The sequence below is a fragment of the Anolis sagrei genome, chromosome 2 (genome assembly GCF_037176765.1).
Source record: "Anolis sagrei isolate rAnoSag1 chromosome 2, rAnoSag1.mat, whole genome shotgun sequence".
Classification (NCBI taxonomy): Eukaryota; Metazoa; Chordata; class Lepidosauria; order Squamata; family Dactyloidae; genus Anolis; species Anolis sagrei.
Window position 1 is genome coordinate 67,759,911 of NC_090022.1, and position 20,428 is coordinate 67,780,338.

General features: G+C 43.0%; 1 protein-coding gene across 3 annotated transcripts in view; it reads left to right on the forward strand.

Moving 5' to 3' along the window:
* Nucleotides 1–363: 363 nt before the first annotated feature.
* Nucleotides 364–20,428, forward strand: part of SFMBT1 (Scm like with four mbt domains 1) — a 107,203-nt gene continuing 87,138 nt past the window's right edge. For 2 of the 3 annotated variants that reach the window (XM_067463598.1, XM_060765888.2), the window contains exon 1: nt 1,027–1,143. The gene's annotated coding sequence lies outside the window, so the exon portion shown is untranslated. Of the gene's footprint in view, nt 707–1,026; nt 1,144–20,428 lie in introns of those variants that run through there. The other variant, XM_067463599.1, reaches the window with a different exon arrangement.

A 20,428-nucleotide genomic window follows, 5' to 3' on the forward strand; every position in this document is an offset into this window, starting at 1 on the left:
ACAAGTCAAAGCCTCATTCCTGAGTGTCCATCAGGCCTAGGCCTTCCCTCCATGTGTTTTGGACTGCAACTCCCACCATTCCTCACAGCCTCAGGCCCCTTAATAGCCGCTTAAGAGTGTTAGAATGTTGAAGCTGACCAATCAGAAACGACATGCAAATGAGTAGGTCAAGCTAGCTCGTGCATGGGCCAACTTGGGCCCTCGGGGTGTTTTGGACTGCAACTCTCACCATTCCTCACAGCCTCAGGCCCTTTCCTTTCCCCTCAACCTAAGCGGGTGAGGGGGAAAAGGAAAGGGTCTGAGGCTGTGAGGAATGGTGGGAGTTGCAGTCCAAAACACCCCGAGGGCCCAAGGTCTGTTGTAGATGCAAATTGACTTCAGGTCGTAGCTTTTTTTTTGGCCAAGGTCTGTTCAGAGTTTCATTATCGGGGTTGGAATGTTGGGGAATGTAGTCCCAACCTTATTGGAAGGTTGGGACTACATTCTCCACCATTTGCCCCCTTTTCTTGATGCCAAGACGTTGGGGGAGAAGAGAAGGTCGCGCGCGCTGCTTGCTGTTTGCTGCTGCTTTGCTTTTTTCGGAGCGCCTCCTGCACCGAAGCCAGACAGACAGAGAGAGAGAGAGAGAGCGAGCGCGAGACAGACGCACGCGCGCCCGCCCGGCTGCCACGCGCCTTGAGCGGCGCGCGGGAGGAACTTGAGGCAGGTGCGCGCCTCGCGGGGAAGGGAGGGGGGGGGGAGAAGAGACGGCGCGCCCCAAAGAGAAGAGAGATTGAGAGAGGGAGAGGCGGCGGAGGAGCAAGTTTGGCCGGGCCGGGGTTCCCTGCCACAGCGAAAGGGCGGGTGGGCAAGGCAAAGCCAAGCCAAGCAAGGCGCCGCTCTCTTCTCTCTTCCCTCTTCCTCCCCCTGCTTTGGCTTCCACGCTGCGCCCCAAAAGCCGCCAGGAGCGAAGGGAAAGGGAAGGGAAGGGAGAGAGAGGGAGGGGGCCTGGGAGGGAGAGAGGGAGGGAGGCGGCGGGCGCATGCGCTGGGGCCCCGGCCGTGCCATATTGGAATGAGGCGGCGAGCGGAGCGCCGGCCAGCTTTGCCTTGAGCCCCGGCAGTGGCGGAGGAGGAGGCGGACGGCAGGGAAAACTCCCCGGAGGTGAGGCGGAGGGGCAAAGCGGGGCCTGGCGGGGAGGGCAGCAGCCGCGCGCCTTTTGCCGCGCCGGAAAGGGTTTTTTTTCGGTTCCTGAAGTTTGATGCGGGAGGCGGCGGCGGAGGAGGAGGAGGAGGGCGGGAGCAGCAGCAGCCAGAGCAGCAGCCGAAGCCAGGCGGGAGGCAGGCAGGCAGGGAAGGGAGGGGCGCCGAAGGAAGGCGAGGGAGGGAGCGCTTCTCGGAGAAGGAGCCCCTGCCATTGCCTTTGCCGCCGCAGTCGCAGTGCAAGCGCCAACTGCGCGCAAGTTCCCGCGGACGGGAAGGAAGGAAGGAAGGCGCAGAGAGGGAGAGCGAGAAGAGAGAAAGGGAGGGGCTGCCCGCCGCCGCCGGCAGGGGGCGCTGTTTCTCAACGCGCAAAGTTGCGAGGCGCTGCCTTCGTGGGGGTCCCTTTCCCTCTGGGCTGCGCCTCCTCTTTCCTCGCCTCCCACCTTTCTCTCTCTCTTTCCTTCGCCTCCAACCCTTCTCTCTCCTTCCTTCCTCCTTTCTTTCCTTCCTTTGCCTCCCACACTTCTCTCTCTTTCCTTCCTTTCCTCGCCTCCCAACCTTCTCTCTCTCCTTTCTTCCTTCTTTCCTTCCTTCTTTTCCTAGCCCCCCAGTCCTCTCTCTCTCCTTCCTTCTTTCCTTTGCTCACCTCCCACCCTTCTCTCTATCTCCTTCCTTCTTTCCTTGCTTCCCACTCTTCTTTCTCTCTCTCCTTCCTTTCCTCGCTTCCCACCCATCTCTCTTTCCTTCCTGCATTCTTTCTTTCCTTCCTTTCCTCGCCTCCCACCCTTATCTCTCTCCCCTTCCTGCCTTATTTCCTTCCTTCCTTCCTTTCCTAACCTCTCCTCCTGCTCTCTGTCCTGCCTTCCTTCCTTCTATCCTTTACTCTCCTCCCATTCTTCTCTCTCTCCTTCCTTCCTTTCCTAGCCTCCCATTCCTCTCTCTCTCTCTCAACTTCCTTCTTTCCTTTCCTCGCCTCCCACTCTTCTCTCTTTTTCTCCTTCCTTTCCTCGCCTCCCACCCTTTTCTCTTTCCTTCCTGCCTTCCTTCCTTCCTTACTTCCTTTCCTCGCCTCCCACCCTTCTCTCTCTCTCTCCTTCCTGCCTTATTTTCTTCCTTCCTTCCTTTCTTAGCCTCTCACTTCTCCCTCTCTCTGTCCTTCCTTCCTTCTATTCTTTCCTCTCCTCCCACTCTTCTCTCTCTCCTTCCTTCCTTCCTTTCCTTGCCTCCCACTCTTCTCCCTCTTTCTCTTTCTGTCTCTTTCCTTCCTTCCTTCCTTCACTCCCTCCAATCCACTTCTGAGGCGCTTTCTCTTTCTAATTCGCGAGGGAGGGAGAAGGTAACTTCGGGGGAAGGGGAAACTTCTTTCTGGAGCAGTGCGCTCTTGCCCTGCCCCGCCCCGTTGACAGGTCGTTACCCCCTTAATAACTTGAAGAATCTTTAAAGACACACACACACAGGCTTTTCCTTCCCACACCCCTCGAAATGGCGGGGGTAGGTGATCTTTAAATTCCTATCAAGAGCACCATGCACGTTGCCACCTCTGAGGCTGGTGGAGAAACTATCAGCCTGGCTTTCCGCCCTCTGTTGATCTGGAAAGTTTGGTAACAGCTTCCAAATGGTTGGGTCCCTTCATACCCCATGGCTTCTGATGCCTCTTCTTCCTCCTCCTCCTCCTCCTCCTCCTCCTCCTCCTCCTCCTCCTCCGGGACTCTCTTGGAACACAACCCTGCTCCCCTCTGCTTGGCAGGCCTTTTTCACTTTCCAGCCTCCTCTCCTTCCCTGCTGCCTCCAAGGAAAGTTGGCTTTGAATAGTCAGATCCTTTGCTTGGTTGGTTGCACAGAATGCACCTGAAGTCATTGGTGCTGCACTTGGGAGTCCCCCGAGTTACAAACACCCAATTTACAAACAACTTATAGTTAAGAATGTGACTCAAGAGCCTCATCACACCAGAGCATGGATCCACTTTAAATCCGGTTTCTGCCTTCTGCATAATTATGGGGCTTGTAGTTCAGTGAGGCCTAGCTGAGCAATTTAAAGGCCTCTCCCTAAACTACATGCCCCAGAATCCTACAGGAGGCAGAAACTGGATTTAAATTGGATCCACTGTCTAGTGTCCTGAGACAACAGGAAGTGAGAGAAATCTACCCCTAAGAAGGGAAAATTCACTCCAGAAAGAGTTATTATTATTGAAAAAAAGGTTTCTCCACCAATCTTTGCTTTTACAACAAGCCTTTCCCCTCCCAAAATCCAATGATCACAGTGACAGAAAGTGAGGTGATAAGGATACAAACGGCAAAATAAACTTCACAGGAGTGTTAACCCTTCCCTTTGCTATCCAAAGGTATATATTTGGCTGGGGTTGCACTTTAAAATGTACCTGTTCTGACTTACATGCAAATTCAACTTAAGAACAAACCTACAGAACCTGTCTTGTTCTTAATTCGGGGAATGGCTGTACAGTATATCAGGCAGGCATGGACAAGCTTGGGCCCTCCAGATTTTTTTGGACTTCAACTCCCACCATTCCTAACAGCCTTGGGCCCCTGCGGGGGGGGGGGGGGGAGAAGAAACACATGGATCAACTTGAAGTCAAGAGAAACACATGGGCCAACTTGGGCCCTCTGGATAGTCAACTTGGGCCCTCTGAATAGCTTAAGCGGCTGAGGGGGAAAAGGAAGGGACCTGAGGCTGTGAGGAATGGTGGGAGTTGCAGTCCAAAACAACCCGGAGGGCCCAAGTTGGCCCATACATGAGCTACCTTGACCTGCTAATTTGCATGTGGTTTCTGATTGGCCAAGCTCAACATTCTAACATTCTTAATTGGCTGAGTGGGAAAAGGAAGGGGCCTTAGGCTGTGAGGAATGATGGGAGTTGAAGTCCAAAACACCTGGAGAGTGGGCCCAAGTTGGCCCATGCCTGCTGTGTATGTATCCATTCTGTTTGCTAGGCCTCTCCTAGTCCAGAGTGGTGCCTTCAATATTTCCCATGTGACTGTTTACAGAATGATTATATCTTATTCGAAGAAAATTTGTGGTCATCATAAGAAAAGCTTAAAAGTATTCAGTAGGTGGAGCTGATAACTTTGCTTCTGCTGAAAAGTCGAATCCTGATAATGAAATTCTTCACTAGGAAGTGTGCGGTTCTGCATAGGTATTGTTTTTGCTCTGACTTGGTTCTCAGGGCTCACTGCTGCCAGTTACCATAGCAAACATGTTACTCATATAGAATGCAGTGAGCACAACTCGCAACATTCATTTGGGGAAATTGTTATTTTTCTCTCTAGTGAATTACAATAAAGCATTGAGTTGTATGATGAGTACATAGTGGATATGTCAGTGAGAGATCAATGTGAGTTTTCTCATAATTATGTAGGGAAAACTTAATCCTAAGCAAACCACTTGATGAGGAGGAACACTTTTCTAAATATGTTCAGCTATGGGTTGTTGCATATGATGGATGTGGGCCTGATTAAAACAATAGGTTTAAAAAAAAACATATAAAAACAAAGCTGGTATAATAATTTAAAATAAGAGAATTTTGGATAGATCCAGAGATTATTTAAATGGCTTTAAGCATTTTATCATAACTTGCTGACAATCTGCAGTGTTTCACCTCAATTCATTCCATGTCTTCATTTGACTATTTATCAGCTTCAAAAACTATAGGAGTCCAGGATGTTCAGAGCCTATATAGGTGTGTGTTGTGTACCTGTAGTTGTGTGTGATATATAAAGAGGACTCAACACTCAACACCTCTAACCCAGGCATGGGCAAACTTCGGCCCTCCAGGTGTTTTGGACTTCAGCTCCCACAATTCAGCCAGTAGGCTGTTAGGAATTGTGGGAGTTGAAGTCCAAAACACCTGGAAGGCTGAAGTTTGCCAATGCCTGCTCTAACCCCATTGGCCAAGTGTTTTAAAGGAAATTTTCCCATTTGTTTAGAGACTGATAGGTTAATATGGTTCTTAAATTTTGGAGGAGTTGTGATTTATTCCCGGCCTATATAGGGAACATATTTTCAGGGCCGGTCACAGCTGAGATTGTGTTTCCAACAAGACTAGCATTTGGCTTGAGGCCACCTGTCGACTTATGCAAACTTATGCATTTCATAGGTTTCCTTCAGCAAATAATTATGTTGCTTTCCTCTGAAACATTACCTAAAATGCTTGATACTCACAGGTGGCATCCCATCCACATACTAATCAGGTATTTAGAACACCAACTGTACTGTGGCTGTAACATCCTACATATCTTAAAGCAGTGGATCTCAACCTGTGTGTCCCCATGTGTTTTGCCCTGCAACTCCCAGAAATCCCAGAAAGTTTACCAGCTGTTAGGATTTGTGGGAGTTGAAGGGCAAAACATCTGGGAACCCACAGGTTGAGGACCCTTTCTTAAAGGCACCATGGTCCATCAGGGTCAGCCCTGAGTAGTACTTGGATGGGAAACCACTAAAAATACCAGCTATTGTAGGCTATATTTTAGAGGAAGGAACTGACAAAATCAACTCTGAGTATTCTTAGCCTAAGAAAACCCTATGAAATTCATAGAGGCTCAATATAGGCAACTTAAAGGCAGATGTGTATACACATACACCATTTGGCTGTGCCTACTTTTCTGGCTGGGGCCACGATAGCGCAGTAGGTTAAACTGCTAAGCTGTAGAACTTGCTGACGAGAAGGCTGGTGATTTGAATCTGTGGGATGGGGTGAGCTCCTGCTGTTAGCCCCCGCTTCTGCCAGTCAGTTTGAAAACATGCAAATGTGAGTAGATCAATAGGTACTGCTCTGGTGGGAAGGTAACGACGCTCCATGCAATCATGCCTTCAACTCCAAAAAAATTCTGACAGATGTCTACGGACAACAACGGCTCTTTGGCTTAGAAATAGAGATAAGCACCATTTCCCAGAGTCAGATTCAACTAGAATTAATTCAAGGGGAAACCTTTACCTTTACCAGAAGCTATGAGAAACTGTTACTGAGTTGGTTTTCTTCATGATCCTATTACCTTATACCAGTGGTTTTCAACCTGTGGGTCCTCAAATGTTTTGCCTACAACTCCCAGAAATCCCAGCCAGTTTACCAGCTGTTAGGATTTCTGGGAATTGAAGGCAGATGCCTTCTGGGAATTGAAGGCAAAACATCTGGGGACCCACAGGTTGAGAACTACTGACTTATACAGTAATACTCCATAGAACTGTATATTCAGACTCAAACACGGTGCATCTCTTCTTGAATTGTACAACAGGTTGGAGGTGGAGGATTTATGTGTTTCAGCACTCCCTTCAAGTTGTCTACCCTTCACTCCGAAAAGAAACAAAACCCTTTTCTATGTAAGCTTTCTATGTTGAAGGGAAGAAATTGAAGCTCTGTTTTCTCCCTTAAGGGCTTGTATTCAGTATCTCGAAAATGAGTTGCATACTAAACAAAATGTGATGGTTCATCCCTCCTTCTTAGAATGATACAGCATCTCCACATGTTTATAGGAAGCCATATGAGTTATTCTAGAACTGAGTTGTTAGCACTACAAGAATTCCATCCTGACCTCAGTCCTAACTCACAGGTGTCTGTGGTCCAGTTGAGCAGACCCTGAGCCAACTAAAGTTGTGTTATTTATTCCAAACCCTTCCAGTCATAAATACTTTGGGAATTATTTAGGAGGACCTTGGCCTGACTTTGTGCCGATGCATGGACTGTGTTCCTGGGTTGGGCGAAGTCTGGATCTGGCCTAACTTGGGGCCCTTTCACAAAGCTGTGAAAAATTCACATTGAACTGGATTATATGGCAGTATGGGCTCAGATAAACCAGTTCAAAGCAGATATTGTGGATTATCTGCCTTGATATTCTGGGTTATATGGCTGTGTGGAAGGTCCTTTGGCCCCTCCTTTGTGCCACCCATTTTGTTGCTCATCTTCTGAGGGATCTCAGCCAGCAGAGCCGTTTGTTAGCAGCTCCGAGTTCATCCAGCAGGACAAGGTTACACAAGTGTACGGGCTGTTCGTTTGGCACATGAAGCTGCCGTCTATTCATAATCCCCTACAACCAAAACCTCTTTTGAGTTAGAACTGGACTGTAAGGCAGTGTTTGAGATTGCCAGAAAGCTGTCAGTCCTCTTTGCTACAGGAAGGTTGTACCCTGTGTAGTTTCTGTTCATTTGAACCGTCATTTACTGCAATGTAAGCAGGTTTAATGTTAATGCTTTGTTCCAATTTCAAAGGAATTGGTTCACTATGTTTTTTCCCCAGGAAGTTGTTTTTGTAGGCTAGATGGATATATAGAAATAATGGTTCACACTCAAATCAAATCTTTCATTATTACGGTCATAGAGTAGCATAAGGAGAGTATAGTTCACACTCAGTTTGTCCTGTGAATTCATCCTTGTTATGTTCTCTCTCTATCACTCTAGTTGCATTTTTCCTTGCATTATTTCTTATAATTCAGGCTGAGCAGTAGGCATGTTAGTGTCCTTCCCAGCACTTCTATTATTGCACAAGCAACAGGAAGATGTTCTTCAGTGAGACACAAAAGCACCTTCTGCTCCAGTGGAAGTGAAGCTGAGTGCAGTTCATGTCAATTCCACACACTCCTGGTAGATTAATTAGAGTACTTCGAAATAAAAAGGTGGAAAAGAACTGAATTCATTCTCATTGATTTTGTTTACTTGCCTGTTGGGTGATGTTATTTTTATTTGACATAACAACGGCAGGAGTTAGAAGGGCTCTGAAGTTGACACTCTAGATTTCTCCACAGGGGAAAAAAGGACTTAAGAGTGATGAACTGAATAAGAGTAACTAACTTCATAATTGATCCATCACACATTCTTCTCTTTTGTAATCCATTGGAGACCTACTGTTGAATTATCTCTGTTTCTTTTTTTATTCTTTGGCATACTCATGTTTGAATAGTTTCTCCGCATGAATAAGATAAAGGGGAAAATGAGGTTGTAGAGAAATGCTTGCTAAACTGTTGCTTGTGTGCTTATTGTGTTTGCCCTATTTTTATAGTTTGTTGAGTTAGATATGTCAAGCTTTCTGACTGTAATAAGTAGACAATCATAGTTGTCACAGATGTAGGGTTACTGCTATGAATTTTGTAGCAGGTCCTTAGTAAGTATACCCACATCTACACTACCCTGTAATGCAGTGGTTCTCAACCTGGGGTTCCCAGATGTTTTTGGCCTACAACTCCCAGAAATCCCAGCTAGTTTACCAGCTGTTAGGATTTCTGGGAGTTGTAGGCCAAAAACATCTGGGGACCCCAGGTTGAGAACCACTGCTGTAATGCATTGTACACTCAGTGTAGACTCATATAATGAAGTTCAGTGCAGAAGATGAGGTCTAATAAAGGTAAAGGTTTCCCCTTGGCATTAAGTCTGGGGGGTGGTACTCATCTCCATTTCTAAGTCGAAGAGCTGGCGTACTTATTGATCTACTCACATTTGCATGTTTTCAAACTGCTAGGTTGGCAGAAGCTAGGCCTAACAGAGGGAGCTCACCCTGCTCCCCAGATTTGAACTGCCGAGCTGTCGGTCAGTAAGTTCAGCAGCTCAGTGGTTTTATTTATTTATTTGTTTGTTTAAAACATTTATATTCCGCCCTTCTCACCCCGAAGGGGACTCAGAGCGGAGCACAGCATATACATGGCAAACATTCAATGCCTGAATACAATACATAAACATTAAAAACATTTATTGAAATACTAATATACACCATTTAAAATAACACCATTTAAAACCGTCCTAGCCATCTGCATCAAATCCAATTGGCTCTGTCATCTTTCCCATTGCCGTTTCATTGCCCTGTCCCGAAAGCTTGGTCCCATGGCCTCTAGATGAGGTCTGTGACAATTCAGATAAAATCATGATTACAACCCTGGTATTAGCCAAAGCATTGAACAGAATTAAGACTTTGCTTTTCTAAGTTGCTAGTGCGATGAGGTTTTGTTTCCAAATGCCTCTGACTATAGCAGTCTACTCTAAGGTAGTCACACTGCCCTATATCCCAAGATCTGATCCCAGATCTGACAGTGTGGACTCATATAATCCAGTTCAAGGCAGGTGATAAGGCACACCAGGAAAATATTTTTTTGAAACTGTGCTTCAATTTAACCTTAACATTGAAGGATAAGGAAACATTCTATGATTTTGAAACAGATTAGTTCGCATAGATCAAATACAGTTTTCCTGTTTGAATCAGAGTGCTGTTTTCCTAATCCTTACATATTGCCTATGCGATCCTCCAAGTTGTACAAGCATACTTCTATGGAAAAAGTTGAAACTACCTTACTAATTCTGTTTTCCAGTCAGAAATGTTGAGGGTATATTGTGATAATATAAAAGTCTACAGGGTCCTTAAATAATGTTTACTACAGCATCTTTGTGCTCCCTGGGGTCCTGCAGGCAATTACACTAGCACAAAATCCCTTGTTTTGATGTAACTGTTTCTTTGCCTGAGGTCTTTTCCTTCTTCATCTGCCTTCAGGCAACTCTGTACTTGTAGTGAGAAGCTCCTTCTTTGGAGACTTTTAAGAGAGGCTGGATGGCCATCTGTTGGGAGTACTTTGTGCTTTTCCTGCATGGCAGGGGGTTGGACTAGATGGCCAATGTAGTCTCTTCCAACTCTATTATTCTATGATTCAAAGTCCACCTATTGTGTTCTATGCAGTCATGCTGGCCACATGACCTTGGAGGTGTCTACGGATAATGCCAGCTCTTCGGCTTAGAAATGGAGGTGAGCATCAACCCCCTGAGTTTAACACAACTGGACTTAATGTCAAGGGAAAACCTTTACCTTTACTAAATCCACCTATGTCAGTGCTTCTCTACCTGGGGGTCGGGATCCTGGGGGGAGGGTGTCGCCAAAGACCACCAGAAAACACAGTATTTTCTGTTGGTCATGGGGGTTCTGTGTGGGAGGTTGGCCCAATTCTACCATTGATGGGGTTCAGAATGCTCTTTGATTATAGGTGAACTATAAATCCTAGCAACGACAACTCCTAAATGTCAAGGTCTATTTTCCCCAAACTTCACCAGTGTTTACATTTGGGCATATTGAGTATTTGTGCCAAGTTTGGCCCAGATCCATCATTGTTTGAATCTATAGTGCTCTCTGGATGTAGGTGAATTACAACTCCAAAACTCAAGGTCCATGCCCACCAAACCCTTCCAGTATTTTCTGTTGGTTGTGGGAGTTTTGTGTGCCAAGATTGGTTCAATTCCATCATTGGTGTTGTTCAGAATGCTCTTTGATTGTAGGCGAACTATAAATCCCAGCAACTACAACTCCAAAATGGCAGTGAATGAAAATGCATCCTGCATATCAGATATTTACATTACAATTTGTAACAGTAGTAAAATTACAGTTATGAAGTTGTAACAAAAATAATTTTATGGTTGGGGGTCACCACAAAAGGAGTTGCACCATTAGGAAGGTTGAGAACCACTGACCTATGCAAAGGCAGGTAAAATAGTAACGTTGCCCATACTGATTTGCTGAGTTTGTCATTCAGCTGGTACTATTGGTTTTAGGATCTCCATTGCTAACTTGAGAAGGAATTGAAGATTGCAGCACCTGTCAAATTAGTGCTAGTCACATCTTTGACATGAATAGAGGCCAGATTCACGCAGGGGCTGAATCTGCTAGCCTAGGAACTGGAGGCAATAATGCTTTTGTAACATCTGTGTATATTGTTTTCAGTATCATGGAGTATTAGAAGACCAGGCTTTTGCATTTGTTTAGGAATATATTTCTGTTTCAGTATTTCATATCTGAAAAGATTTTGCAAGGGTCAGTGGCCAGAATAGAGGGTAGCTTTTGAGTCATGTACATTCCAAATTTCTGACTTGCAGTTTATGAGAAGACTAATCTTCCTTTAGGGATGATAAATTGTGGGGGAAGTTCAGTGTTGTCTTCCGTGAAATTAAATTATGTTAACAATTAAAGAAAATATATTGCCTCAGCACCAAAAACATAGAGAGGTGTACAAATTTTGCGCAAATGAAAAATGTGTAAAGTAGTTTAGATCAGAAAAGAAAGCCATCAACTAAAATAAACTTGTAGGTAGTTGATAGATTCAAATCATTCCAAGATATGGCTTCCTTCATTTTAAATTTCTTAATATAAAATGTTCACATGTTTGTAAGAATATAAATAATTAACGTTGCAATATGTGTTTCCTCTTGGGACCAAAAGCATTGAGCCTTATTGATCTAGGATTGAGGAACAAGGACGTCCAGAGCTTGGAAAGTTACTTTTGTGGTGGATAATCCTAAGTATCCCAGGAGGTATGGGTCAAAAATGTAGCATTTCCAAACTCTAAGGATTTTCATGCTGTAGAGTCAGGAATAATCTCAGCTCAAATAAAATCATTGTTTTTGTGCTTGGAAACGCAACATGAAACGTAACATGATCTTAATAGATTAGAGAGATGGGCCAAAACTAACAAAATGAAGTTAAACAGGAACAAATGCAAGATACTCCACTTAGGCAGAAAAAATGAAATGCAACGATAGAGTATGGGGGACGTGTGGCTCGACAGCAGTATGTGTGAAAAAGATCTTGGGGTCCTCGTGGACAATGTCATGTGGTGGCTAAAAAACCAATGGGATTTTGGCCTGCATAAATGGGAGTATAGTGTCTAGATCAGGCCTTCTCAAACTGCGACCTTCCAGCTGTTTGGGCCTCCAACTCCCAGAAGCACTAACGAGCTTGTTCAGTTGTCAGGAATTCTGGGAGTTGAAGGCCCAAACTGCTGGAGGGCCGCAGTTTGAGGGTGCCTGGACTAGATCCCGGGAAGTCATGCTAACCCTCTATTCTGCCTTAGTCAAACCACACATGTGATCACACTGTGTCCAATTATGGGCACCACAATTGAAGTGAGATGTTTATAAGCTGGAATGTGTCCAGAGGAGGGCGACTAAAATAATCAAGGCTCTTGAGATCAAACCCTATGAAGAGTGGCTTAAAGAGCTGGGCATGTTTAGCCTGCAGAAGAGAAGACTTGATAGCTATGTATAAATTTGTACATAGTCAGATCCAGAAAAGTTAAACCCACAAATGTGGAAGGCCGACTGTATCAGATTTCTCCTCCTCCCATCAGTAGAGGGATTTGTTAACTGGCAACTCTCAGTGCAAGTAAGCCCTCTGAAGTTGACAGTTTATTCTCATTACCAGGTTAAAAACTCTGCAGGCACTTACATTTATGGAAGTTTTGGCATTTCATAGATTTGTGAAATGTTTCTTACAGTGTCCAAGATACAAATGGGTACTCAACTTCTGCGAACTTTACAAGCCCTTAACCCTGTTGAGCTGAATGAAGCACAATAGCTGGTGGATTGATTCCTTAATTATTAATGGTTGGCACTGGAGGACTGGACTAATCTTGTTAGCTTGGTGCAGTGGATCATTGTTGTTCCTTTGCCAGCCTTGACAACATCTTGCTGGTCCATGAGATGAATAGTTTGTCCTTGGTCGCTTAATCCGTTCTCATTTATTTGCTTGTTTATTCTTTAGGACGCCCTCTTTCCTTTATGGCACTGAACAAACCATTTTTCATTAGCAAAATCACTTATAAGGAATTTCTATTACAGCAAATAGCTGAGACTGATGATATCTCAAAACGATCTGGCTATTAAAATGCTTTGATATTCTCTTTGTGCTTGGGTGATGAAAGATAGAGGAGATGGATTCTTGAAGTTCTAATGAAACACCGTGCGGAGCTGGGCAAGCCTTAACGAGTGCTTCAGACAGTTTCAGATGTAGGTGCTGGGAGTCTTCAAGGATTGATCTTTCAGGATGAAATAAAGGAATACAGCCATTTCTGAGTTATCTAAGTTTGATTACGTAATGAATGTTTTCTCTGGGTGTATCCATACCTCTCAGTTACAGCAACCTGATACCTCACTAACTGCCGCAGCTGTTAAAATCCTAGGATCTGTAATTTAGTGAAGTACCTAGAATTTTCTGCTACAGTGAACTAATCCATTTTCCTGAATTATAGCCCTGGATTTCTGTAACGGGGAATTCTAAACACAGGGATTCTGTGGGACAGAGCCATTGCATTTGAAATCATATCACACTGTGATAATTGTGTAGTTTGGATACAGCTTTTTCCCCTTGGACTGAAACAAGATTCCTCACATAGACATTAGAGTTGCAAGATGAACACCTGTTGAGCATCCCTTATGCAGAATTCTGAAATACATCAATATTGTCCAAGTAGGTATAGGTTAAAGGTAAAGGTTTTCCCCTGACATTAAGTCCAGTCATGTCCGACTCTGGGGGTTGGTGCTCATCTCCATTTCTAAGCTGAAGAATTGGCGTTGCCCACAGACACCTCCAAGGTCATGTGGCCTGCATGACTGCATGGAATACTGTTACCTTCCTGCCGGAGCAGTACCTATTAATCTACTCACATTTGCATGTTTTCGAACTGCTAGGTTGGCAGAAGCTGGGGATGAAAGCAGGAGCTCACACCACTCCCCGGATTCAAACCTGTGTCCTTTCAGTCAATAACTGAGATAATACCTTGTTTTTTTATGGTTCAGTGTACACAAGCTTTGTGTCATGCACAAAACTATTTAAAAATATTGTGTACAAAACAACATTCAGGTATATGTGTAAGGTATACAGTATATGATGGAGCTCCATGCTGTCATGCTGGCCACATGACCTTTGAGGTGTCTATGGACAATGCCAGCTCTTCAGCTTAGAAATGGAGATGAGTACCACCCGCCAGAGTCAGACACAGCTAGACTTAATGTCAGGGGAAACTTTTACCTTTACCTTTATATATGAAAAATAAATGAGTTTTGTATTTAAACTTGGTTCTCATCTCTATGATATCTCATCATGTAAGCACTGTGCAGATACAAGTGTTCCAAAATCTAGGGGGAATGGAAATTTCTGGTTCTAAGCATTTTGAATAAGGGCTATTCAACCTGTAACAACAATGAACAAAGTGCAATGTTCTCTATGTTGTGGGACTGGAACTTCCAGCATTCCTCATCATGGGCTGTCCTGGCTTGGGTGGAGTTGCAGTCCAGCAACAACATGTTGTCCACCCCAGCTTATAATGTGTCATTTAGTGTGATTAGTAGTAGGTGTGTTCTTTGGAGGCATTGCCAACTGTGAGGAAAACAATCCGAAAAAACCTACAACAACCCAATCCTTAGCAAAACTTTAGTTCAGTGCATTAGCAGCTTGGGAAAGGGGGTGTCAGAGGATGTTTTTCATTGGAAAAATACCATCGGGAAGGAGGGACTATCTTCATTCAGATGATTCTCGTCCTTTATTGTGGCTACTTGAGAATAAAACAGATGACCCAGAAGTGATGCATGCTAATAAACTAATGTAGAGCCCCCGGTGGCGCAGTAGGTTAAACTGATCAGCTGCTGAACTTGCTGACCAAAAGGTCGGTGGTTTGAATCCAGGGAGCAGGGTGAGTTCCCATTGTTACCCCCAGCTTCTGCCAACCTAACAGTTTAAAAACATGCAAATATGAGTAGATCAATTAGTACTGCTTCTGCGAGAAGGTAACGGTGCCCCATGCAGTCATGCTATCTGCATGACGTTGGAGGCATCTATGGACAACGCCGGCTCTTTGGCTTAGAAATGGAGATGAGCACCACCCTCCAAGTTGGACACAACTAGATTTAATGTCAAGGGGAAACCTTTACCTTAACTTATATTTATAGGGGTATATACAACAAAATAAAACAATCCTTAACCCGCAAAAGAGCAATACTAACATTTGTGTCATTCTGATATATCTCATAGTTGGAACTGCAACCAGGTTCTTTCAAAACATAAATTATGTGTTTTGCCACAAGCTCAGAATAATTTACCAGTTTTAGACTGAAAAGTCCCAAGGAGCTTGGAGGTGCTGACTTTGCCTGAAAGCATCTTTCCTTATGTTTGCATCTAAACTATATAATCTTAATGTCAAAGTTTGGAAATACTCAATTTTGGGAGGAAAAAACTCCCAAAAATTTTCCAGCCAGCTTAAGTGGTGGGGATTTCGTGAGTTGTAATCCAAATAATCTTTCACATTAGAATAACTTTGAATTGCTACTTCTGTGTGTAGATTGCTTGTGGTGTTAGCGGAAAGAAATGAGTGGCCTTGCAGTTAATAGTATTTTTAAAGCGAAATATTTACAAAATACTGTATTTCAATAAATTTTCATTAAAATGTGTTACATTGCATGGCTGCATACTATAAAATATAAGCACTTCCATAATCCGGAAAATATACCATATATGAAAAATAAGTGACAGTGAAATATTTTACTATAGTTTGCTTAGCTTGGTTTCAGCTGTTTGGCCATTATAATGTTACATAAATCTCAGGGGAGCGGGAGGCGGGAATCCTCATAGGAGCATTCCTTCCTTCCTTCAGAGTTGGGTCTATAATAAAGAAATTGCCAAAAAGGTTAAAGATAATTGCCTAGCAAATAATCAAACTAAATAGTAGTGGATAAATAATTTCTTGCTTGGCATTTCACTGTCTGCTTGGAAAATGACTCGTTCTAAATGGTTTTTTTATTATGTTTTATCTTGTATAACAAATAGTCGGCATTGAGTTGGAAGAAGAGAGAGCTGAATAGGAATACTTGTGACCTGTACCTGCTTCTTGTTCCCTTCTAATGAGCTGGTATCCCTGAAAGCACAGAACTTGGGAGCAACCACGGAAGGAATCGGTCCTGTACAGGATGTCTTTTGTATTTCTTTATCATGAGAGTAGTTTGTACATATAGTGATGAAAGTTTCCTGTGTATATGAAATGGGGCAGCTACTGAAAGGAGAAAGAACTGTTGTCAAGTGGGGTAAAACGGCAGCAAGATTGATTAGTTGCAGCTTAGATTTTGTCATGGGCCTCAAGTACACAGCCATATAATGCAGCTTCATAATGCAGTTTAACTTCATTATATGAGTTTACACTGTCATATAATGCAGTGAAACTGTATTGTGAAACTGCATTGTGTGGCAATGTAGATGGGGCCATTGTATAGGGCAGGAATCCAACTGTTGGATTGCTGTCATACTGACCAATGCCTTCCCAGCTCAAATGCTAGAACAATATGAATGGAACTAACAAAAATCTCTGGTCCACCATTGTACAGGCCCAATATTATGAGCGAGTACTATCAACTGAGTACACATGTCCCTCCACATTTGTGGTTTTAAAAAAGTTTATTACAGTCCAAAAACGTAGTTTGCTAAACTTGTGTCAGTCCTTGATATCCATGTACCCTGGCAGAACCCACGTCACGTTTTTTCACTTGAATGTGGGTCCTATGCCCCTTTTTGTTGTTCATTCGTTCAGTCGTTTCCAACTCTTCATGATCTCATGGACCAGTCCACACCAGAGCTCCTTGTCGGCCATCACCAGCCCCAGCTCCTTCAAGGTCAATCCTGTCATTTCAAGGATGACATCCATCCATCTTGCCCTTGGTCGGCCCCTCTTCCTTTTTCCTTCCATTTTCCCCAGCATCATTGTCTTCTCTAAGCTTTCCTTTCTTCTCATGATGTGGCCAAAGTACTTCATCTTTGCCTCTACTATCCCCTCCAATGAGCTGTCGGGCTTTATTTCCTGAAGTATGGACCTATGCCCCTAACTCCAGCAAATATTGAGGGTTGATGGTATAATGTTAGCATTTCATCTGCTTGTTGCTGAGTTGCAGGGATTTATTTCTTATTTGGACCTTCTGTTGGCAAATCCCTCCATCTAAATTAAAAGATTGTGTGGTAATATCTCCAACTTTTTAATCTACAGACCGTAAATAATTCCTTTTTTTTGCATTCCTCTTGCTTAAAGTTCGGAGGGTTTTTGTTAAATACTGAGTTCTTGGTTTTTTTACTAATAGTCCACCATTCAAGGCAGGGCTTACTAAAAACAGACTGATTTACAGTAGAGTCTCGCTTATCTAACCTTCGTTCATCCAACGTTCTGTATTATCCAACGTAGTCTGCCATCCGCCCAGATCCACAGCTGTTTCAATACATTGCGATGTTTTGGTGCTAAATTTGTAAATACACTAATTACTACATAACGTTATCATATATTGAACTTCTTTTTCTGTCAATTTGTTGTAAAACATGATGTTTTGATGCTTAATTTGTAAAATCATAATGTAATTTGACGTATAATAGGCTTTTCCTTAATCTCTCCTTATTATCCAACATTTTCGCCTGTCCAACGTTCTGCCGGCTGGTTTATGATGGATAACCGAGACTCTACTGTATTTAGAAACCAGAAGGGCATCAGTGAAGGAAAATTCTCAGTGAGGTCTGCAGCTCTAGAGTCTTGCTTCTACCTGCCTGGAAGTTGATTGATCCATTTTGCTTCCATCCTGACATAACATTTCAAAGAGAAGCCTACACAAAATGGGGACAGGGGCTTGCTTGTAATTACATAAGTTTTCATGCTACTAAAGAGCATAGTCCCAAACCCATTTCTATACAGCCCACATTTGTTGTGCCTTTCAGAATTTTATAGCTCTATGATTATTTTAAAAGTCTCTCCAAGTTCCCACATCACAGTGCAGTTTATTTAAAGTTATAAAACTAGATCCAAAGACTCATGAAGCTAGCTGTTTGAACCTGTGGGTACTTTGGATATGCTTTTGTAACAGCAGCTTACATGTCACATTATACTTCATTCCTGAAGCAGAGTTTTAAAAGCAGGTTGTAATTTATCATGTAGTTCAAAGAAGAAAAGTTCCCTGAATGAATTTAAGTCTCTTGTTTGAGCCCTAATCTGCTTGTTAATCTCAGTTAGAGTGAACTTGCCAAACAAGTGATGTTTAACATAATTACTGACATACTAACTTCCCATTAATTTAATGGGTCTACTTTGGGCACTCATAGCCTTGATCTATACTGCCCTATATCCCAGATTATTTGGCAGTGGAGACTCATATAATCCATTTCAAGGCAGATAATCTGGGATCTGATCCTGGGATATATAGCAGTGTAGATCCAGTCATAGTTGCATATAGGCTGGATTTCAACTGCAGCCCCACTTCTTGTTGTTATGTGTCTTCAAGTTGTTTTCATTTATGACAACCCTAATGCAAACCACTGTGGTTTGAGCATTAGATTATAACTCCAAGGGACCAGGGTTCAAATCCCTGCTTTGTCATGGAAATCCTTTGAGAAACCTTGACTATGTTACGCTCTTTCAGTCTCAAAGGAAGACAGTGACAAACCTCCTCTGTGGTTGAGTCTACACTGCCCTATAATCCAGTTTCTGAATCCAGATTATCTGATTTGAACTGAATTATATGAGTCTGCACTCAGGTCCCAATTACATTACCATATAAAATCCAGATTATCTGCTTTGAATTGAATTATATGGTAGTGTAGACTCAGATATTCCAGTTCAAAGCAGATAATCTGGATTATCTGCTTTGATAATCTGTGTCATATGGCAGTGTAGAAGTGGCCTCAGAAACTGGATTATAGGGCAGTATAAATGGGGTCTTTCCAAGTAAACCAAATGAGATCCCTTAGGATCACTGTCAGTTGGAAACAACTTGAAGGCACATAACAACATGAAAAACAACGTATGTTTCTTTTTCTTGGCAAATTTTATTCAGTGGAAGTTTTCCATTGTACTTATCTTGGAGGAAATAGAATTTAATTCAGTGAGACTCCCCTTTATTCATATATAGGATTGAACTTTTAAGTACATCCTGGCCTAATTATTTAGAACATTATAGAAACAGAGATAATACTTGCAGAGAAGCTCTGTGTTACTTTTAGATGAAAAAGAAATACTCTGCCTATATGGTTGATATTAAAATTGAAAATCCATTACATTTGGCAACAATACATAAAATTGAAGACATCTGGACGTACTTAACAATGCTTTTCTTAAGGTATTGGATACATTGTCCTGTATTTCAGTTTTATGGTGTTAGATACCTATAATTTAATATAATTTTGATAAATGGTTTGATCTCGTACAACAAATTGAGTTGGAAGAGGGAGAGCTGAATAGGGATACTGTGATCCCATACTTGCTTCTCATATCCTTGTAATGGGCGAGTGTCATGCATGTATATGAGCTGGGAGCAAGGGAAAGAATAGATCCTTTACTAGTGACTTTTGTATTTCTTTGTGATGTGAATACTATGGACACACAGTGATGAAAGATGCTCATGTATCTTCAGTATGGAGGAAGGAAGACCTATTGTAAGGCTCAAGTGGGGTGAAATGGAAGCCTGATTTATTGGTTCTAGCTGTCAATATTGTGCTAGGACAAGAGCACTGAAGTTTTCGTCTATCCACACCCCATGTTCCTTGACTCGAGAATAGATGAGGTGGTTGCAGGGTTGGCTATGAAATTCAGAATTCAGCACACACAGGTAGTCTGGCCTGACTTGCAGTGTTGAGTAATATGTTAAATGTTTAAATGGCTACAGGAAGCCAGTAAAATTGGCAAACTCAACCCAGTTGTTATTCACAAGTCCTTTTATTGCCACTCAAGCAGAGATGTATTATTTCCCGAATTAACTATCTGAATACACTTATCTGAGCAGCTCAAATGGGTTATTACACTGATCGCTTCTTGAATCTTGATATAAATGATAGTTTCAGCCTAAGCACTTGTGCCACTGTCTTTGCCTTTCTGCTGGAACAACCTTATGTGACTTGTTGCTGCCACATTTCTGTAGGTGTACATTTATTTACAGTCCATATAAATTTCTGTCCTATTGCTTCCAGAACTTCCCGAAAGATCCAAATAGATCTTTCTTTTCAGGATGCAAATTAGCCTGGTTTTAAAGTATGGAAGAGGAAAATGTGGTCCTCCAAATTTCAACATAACCATTGATGAGAAATCCTGGGAGCTGTAGTCCAACAGCATCTGGAGAACTACACTTTATCCACTGAGCATTTTGAATTATTCTAAAATGACTAAAGCATAAAGCCCCCGGTGGTTCAGCCAGTTAAACCGTTGAGCTTCTGAACTTGCTGACCAAAAGTCGGCGGTTCAAATTCAGGGAGTGTGTGAGCTCCCACTGTTAGCCCCAGCTTCTGCAAACCTAGCAGTTCGAAAACATGCAAATGTGAATAGATCAATAGGTACCGCTCCGGTGGGAAAATAACAGCACTCCATGCAGTCATGCTGGCCACATGACCTTGGAGGCATCTACGGACAATCCTGGCTCTTTAGCTTAGAAATGGAGATGAGCACCACCTCCCAGAGTCGGACATGACTAGACTTAAATGTCAAGGGGAAACCTTT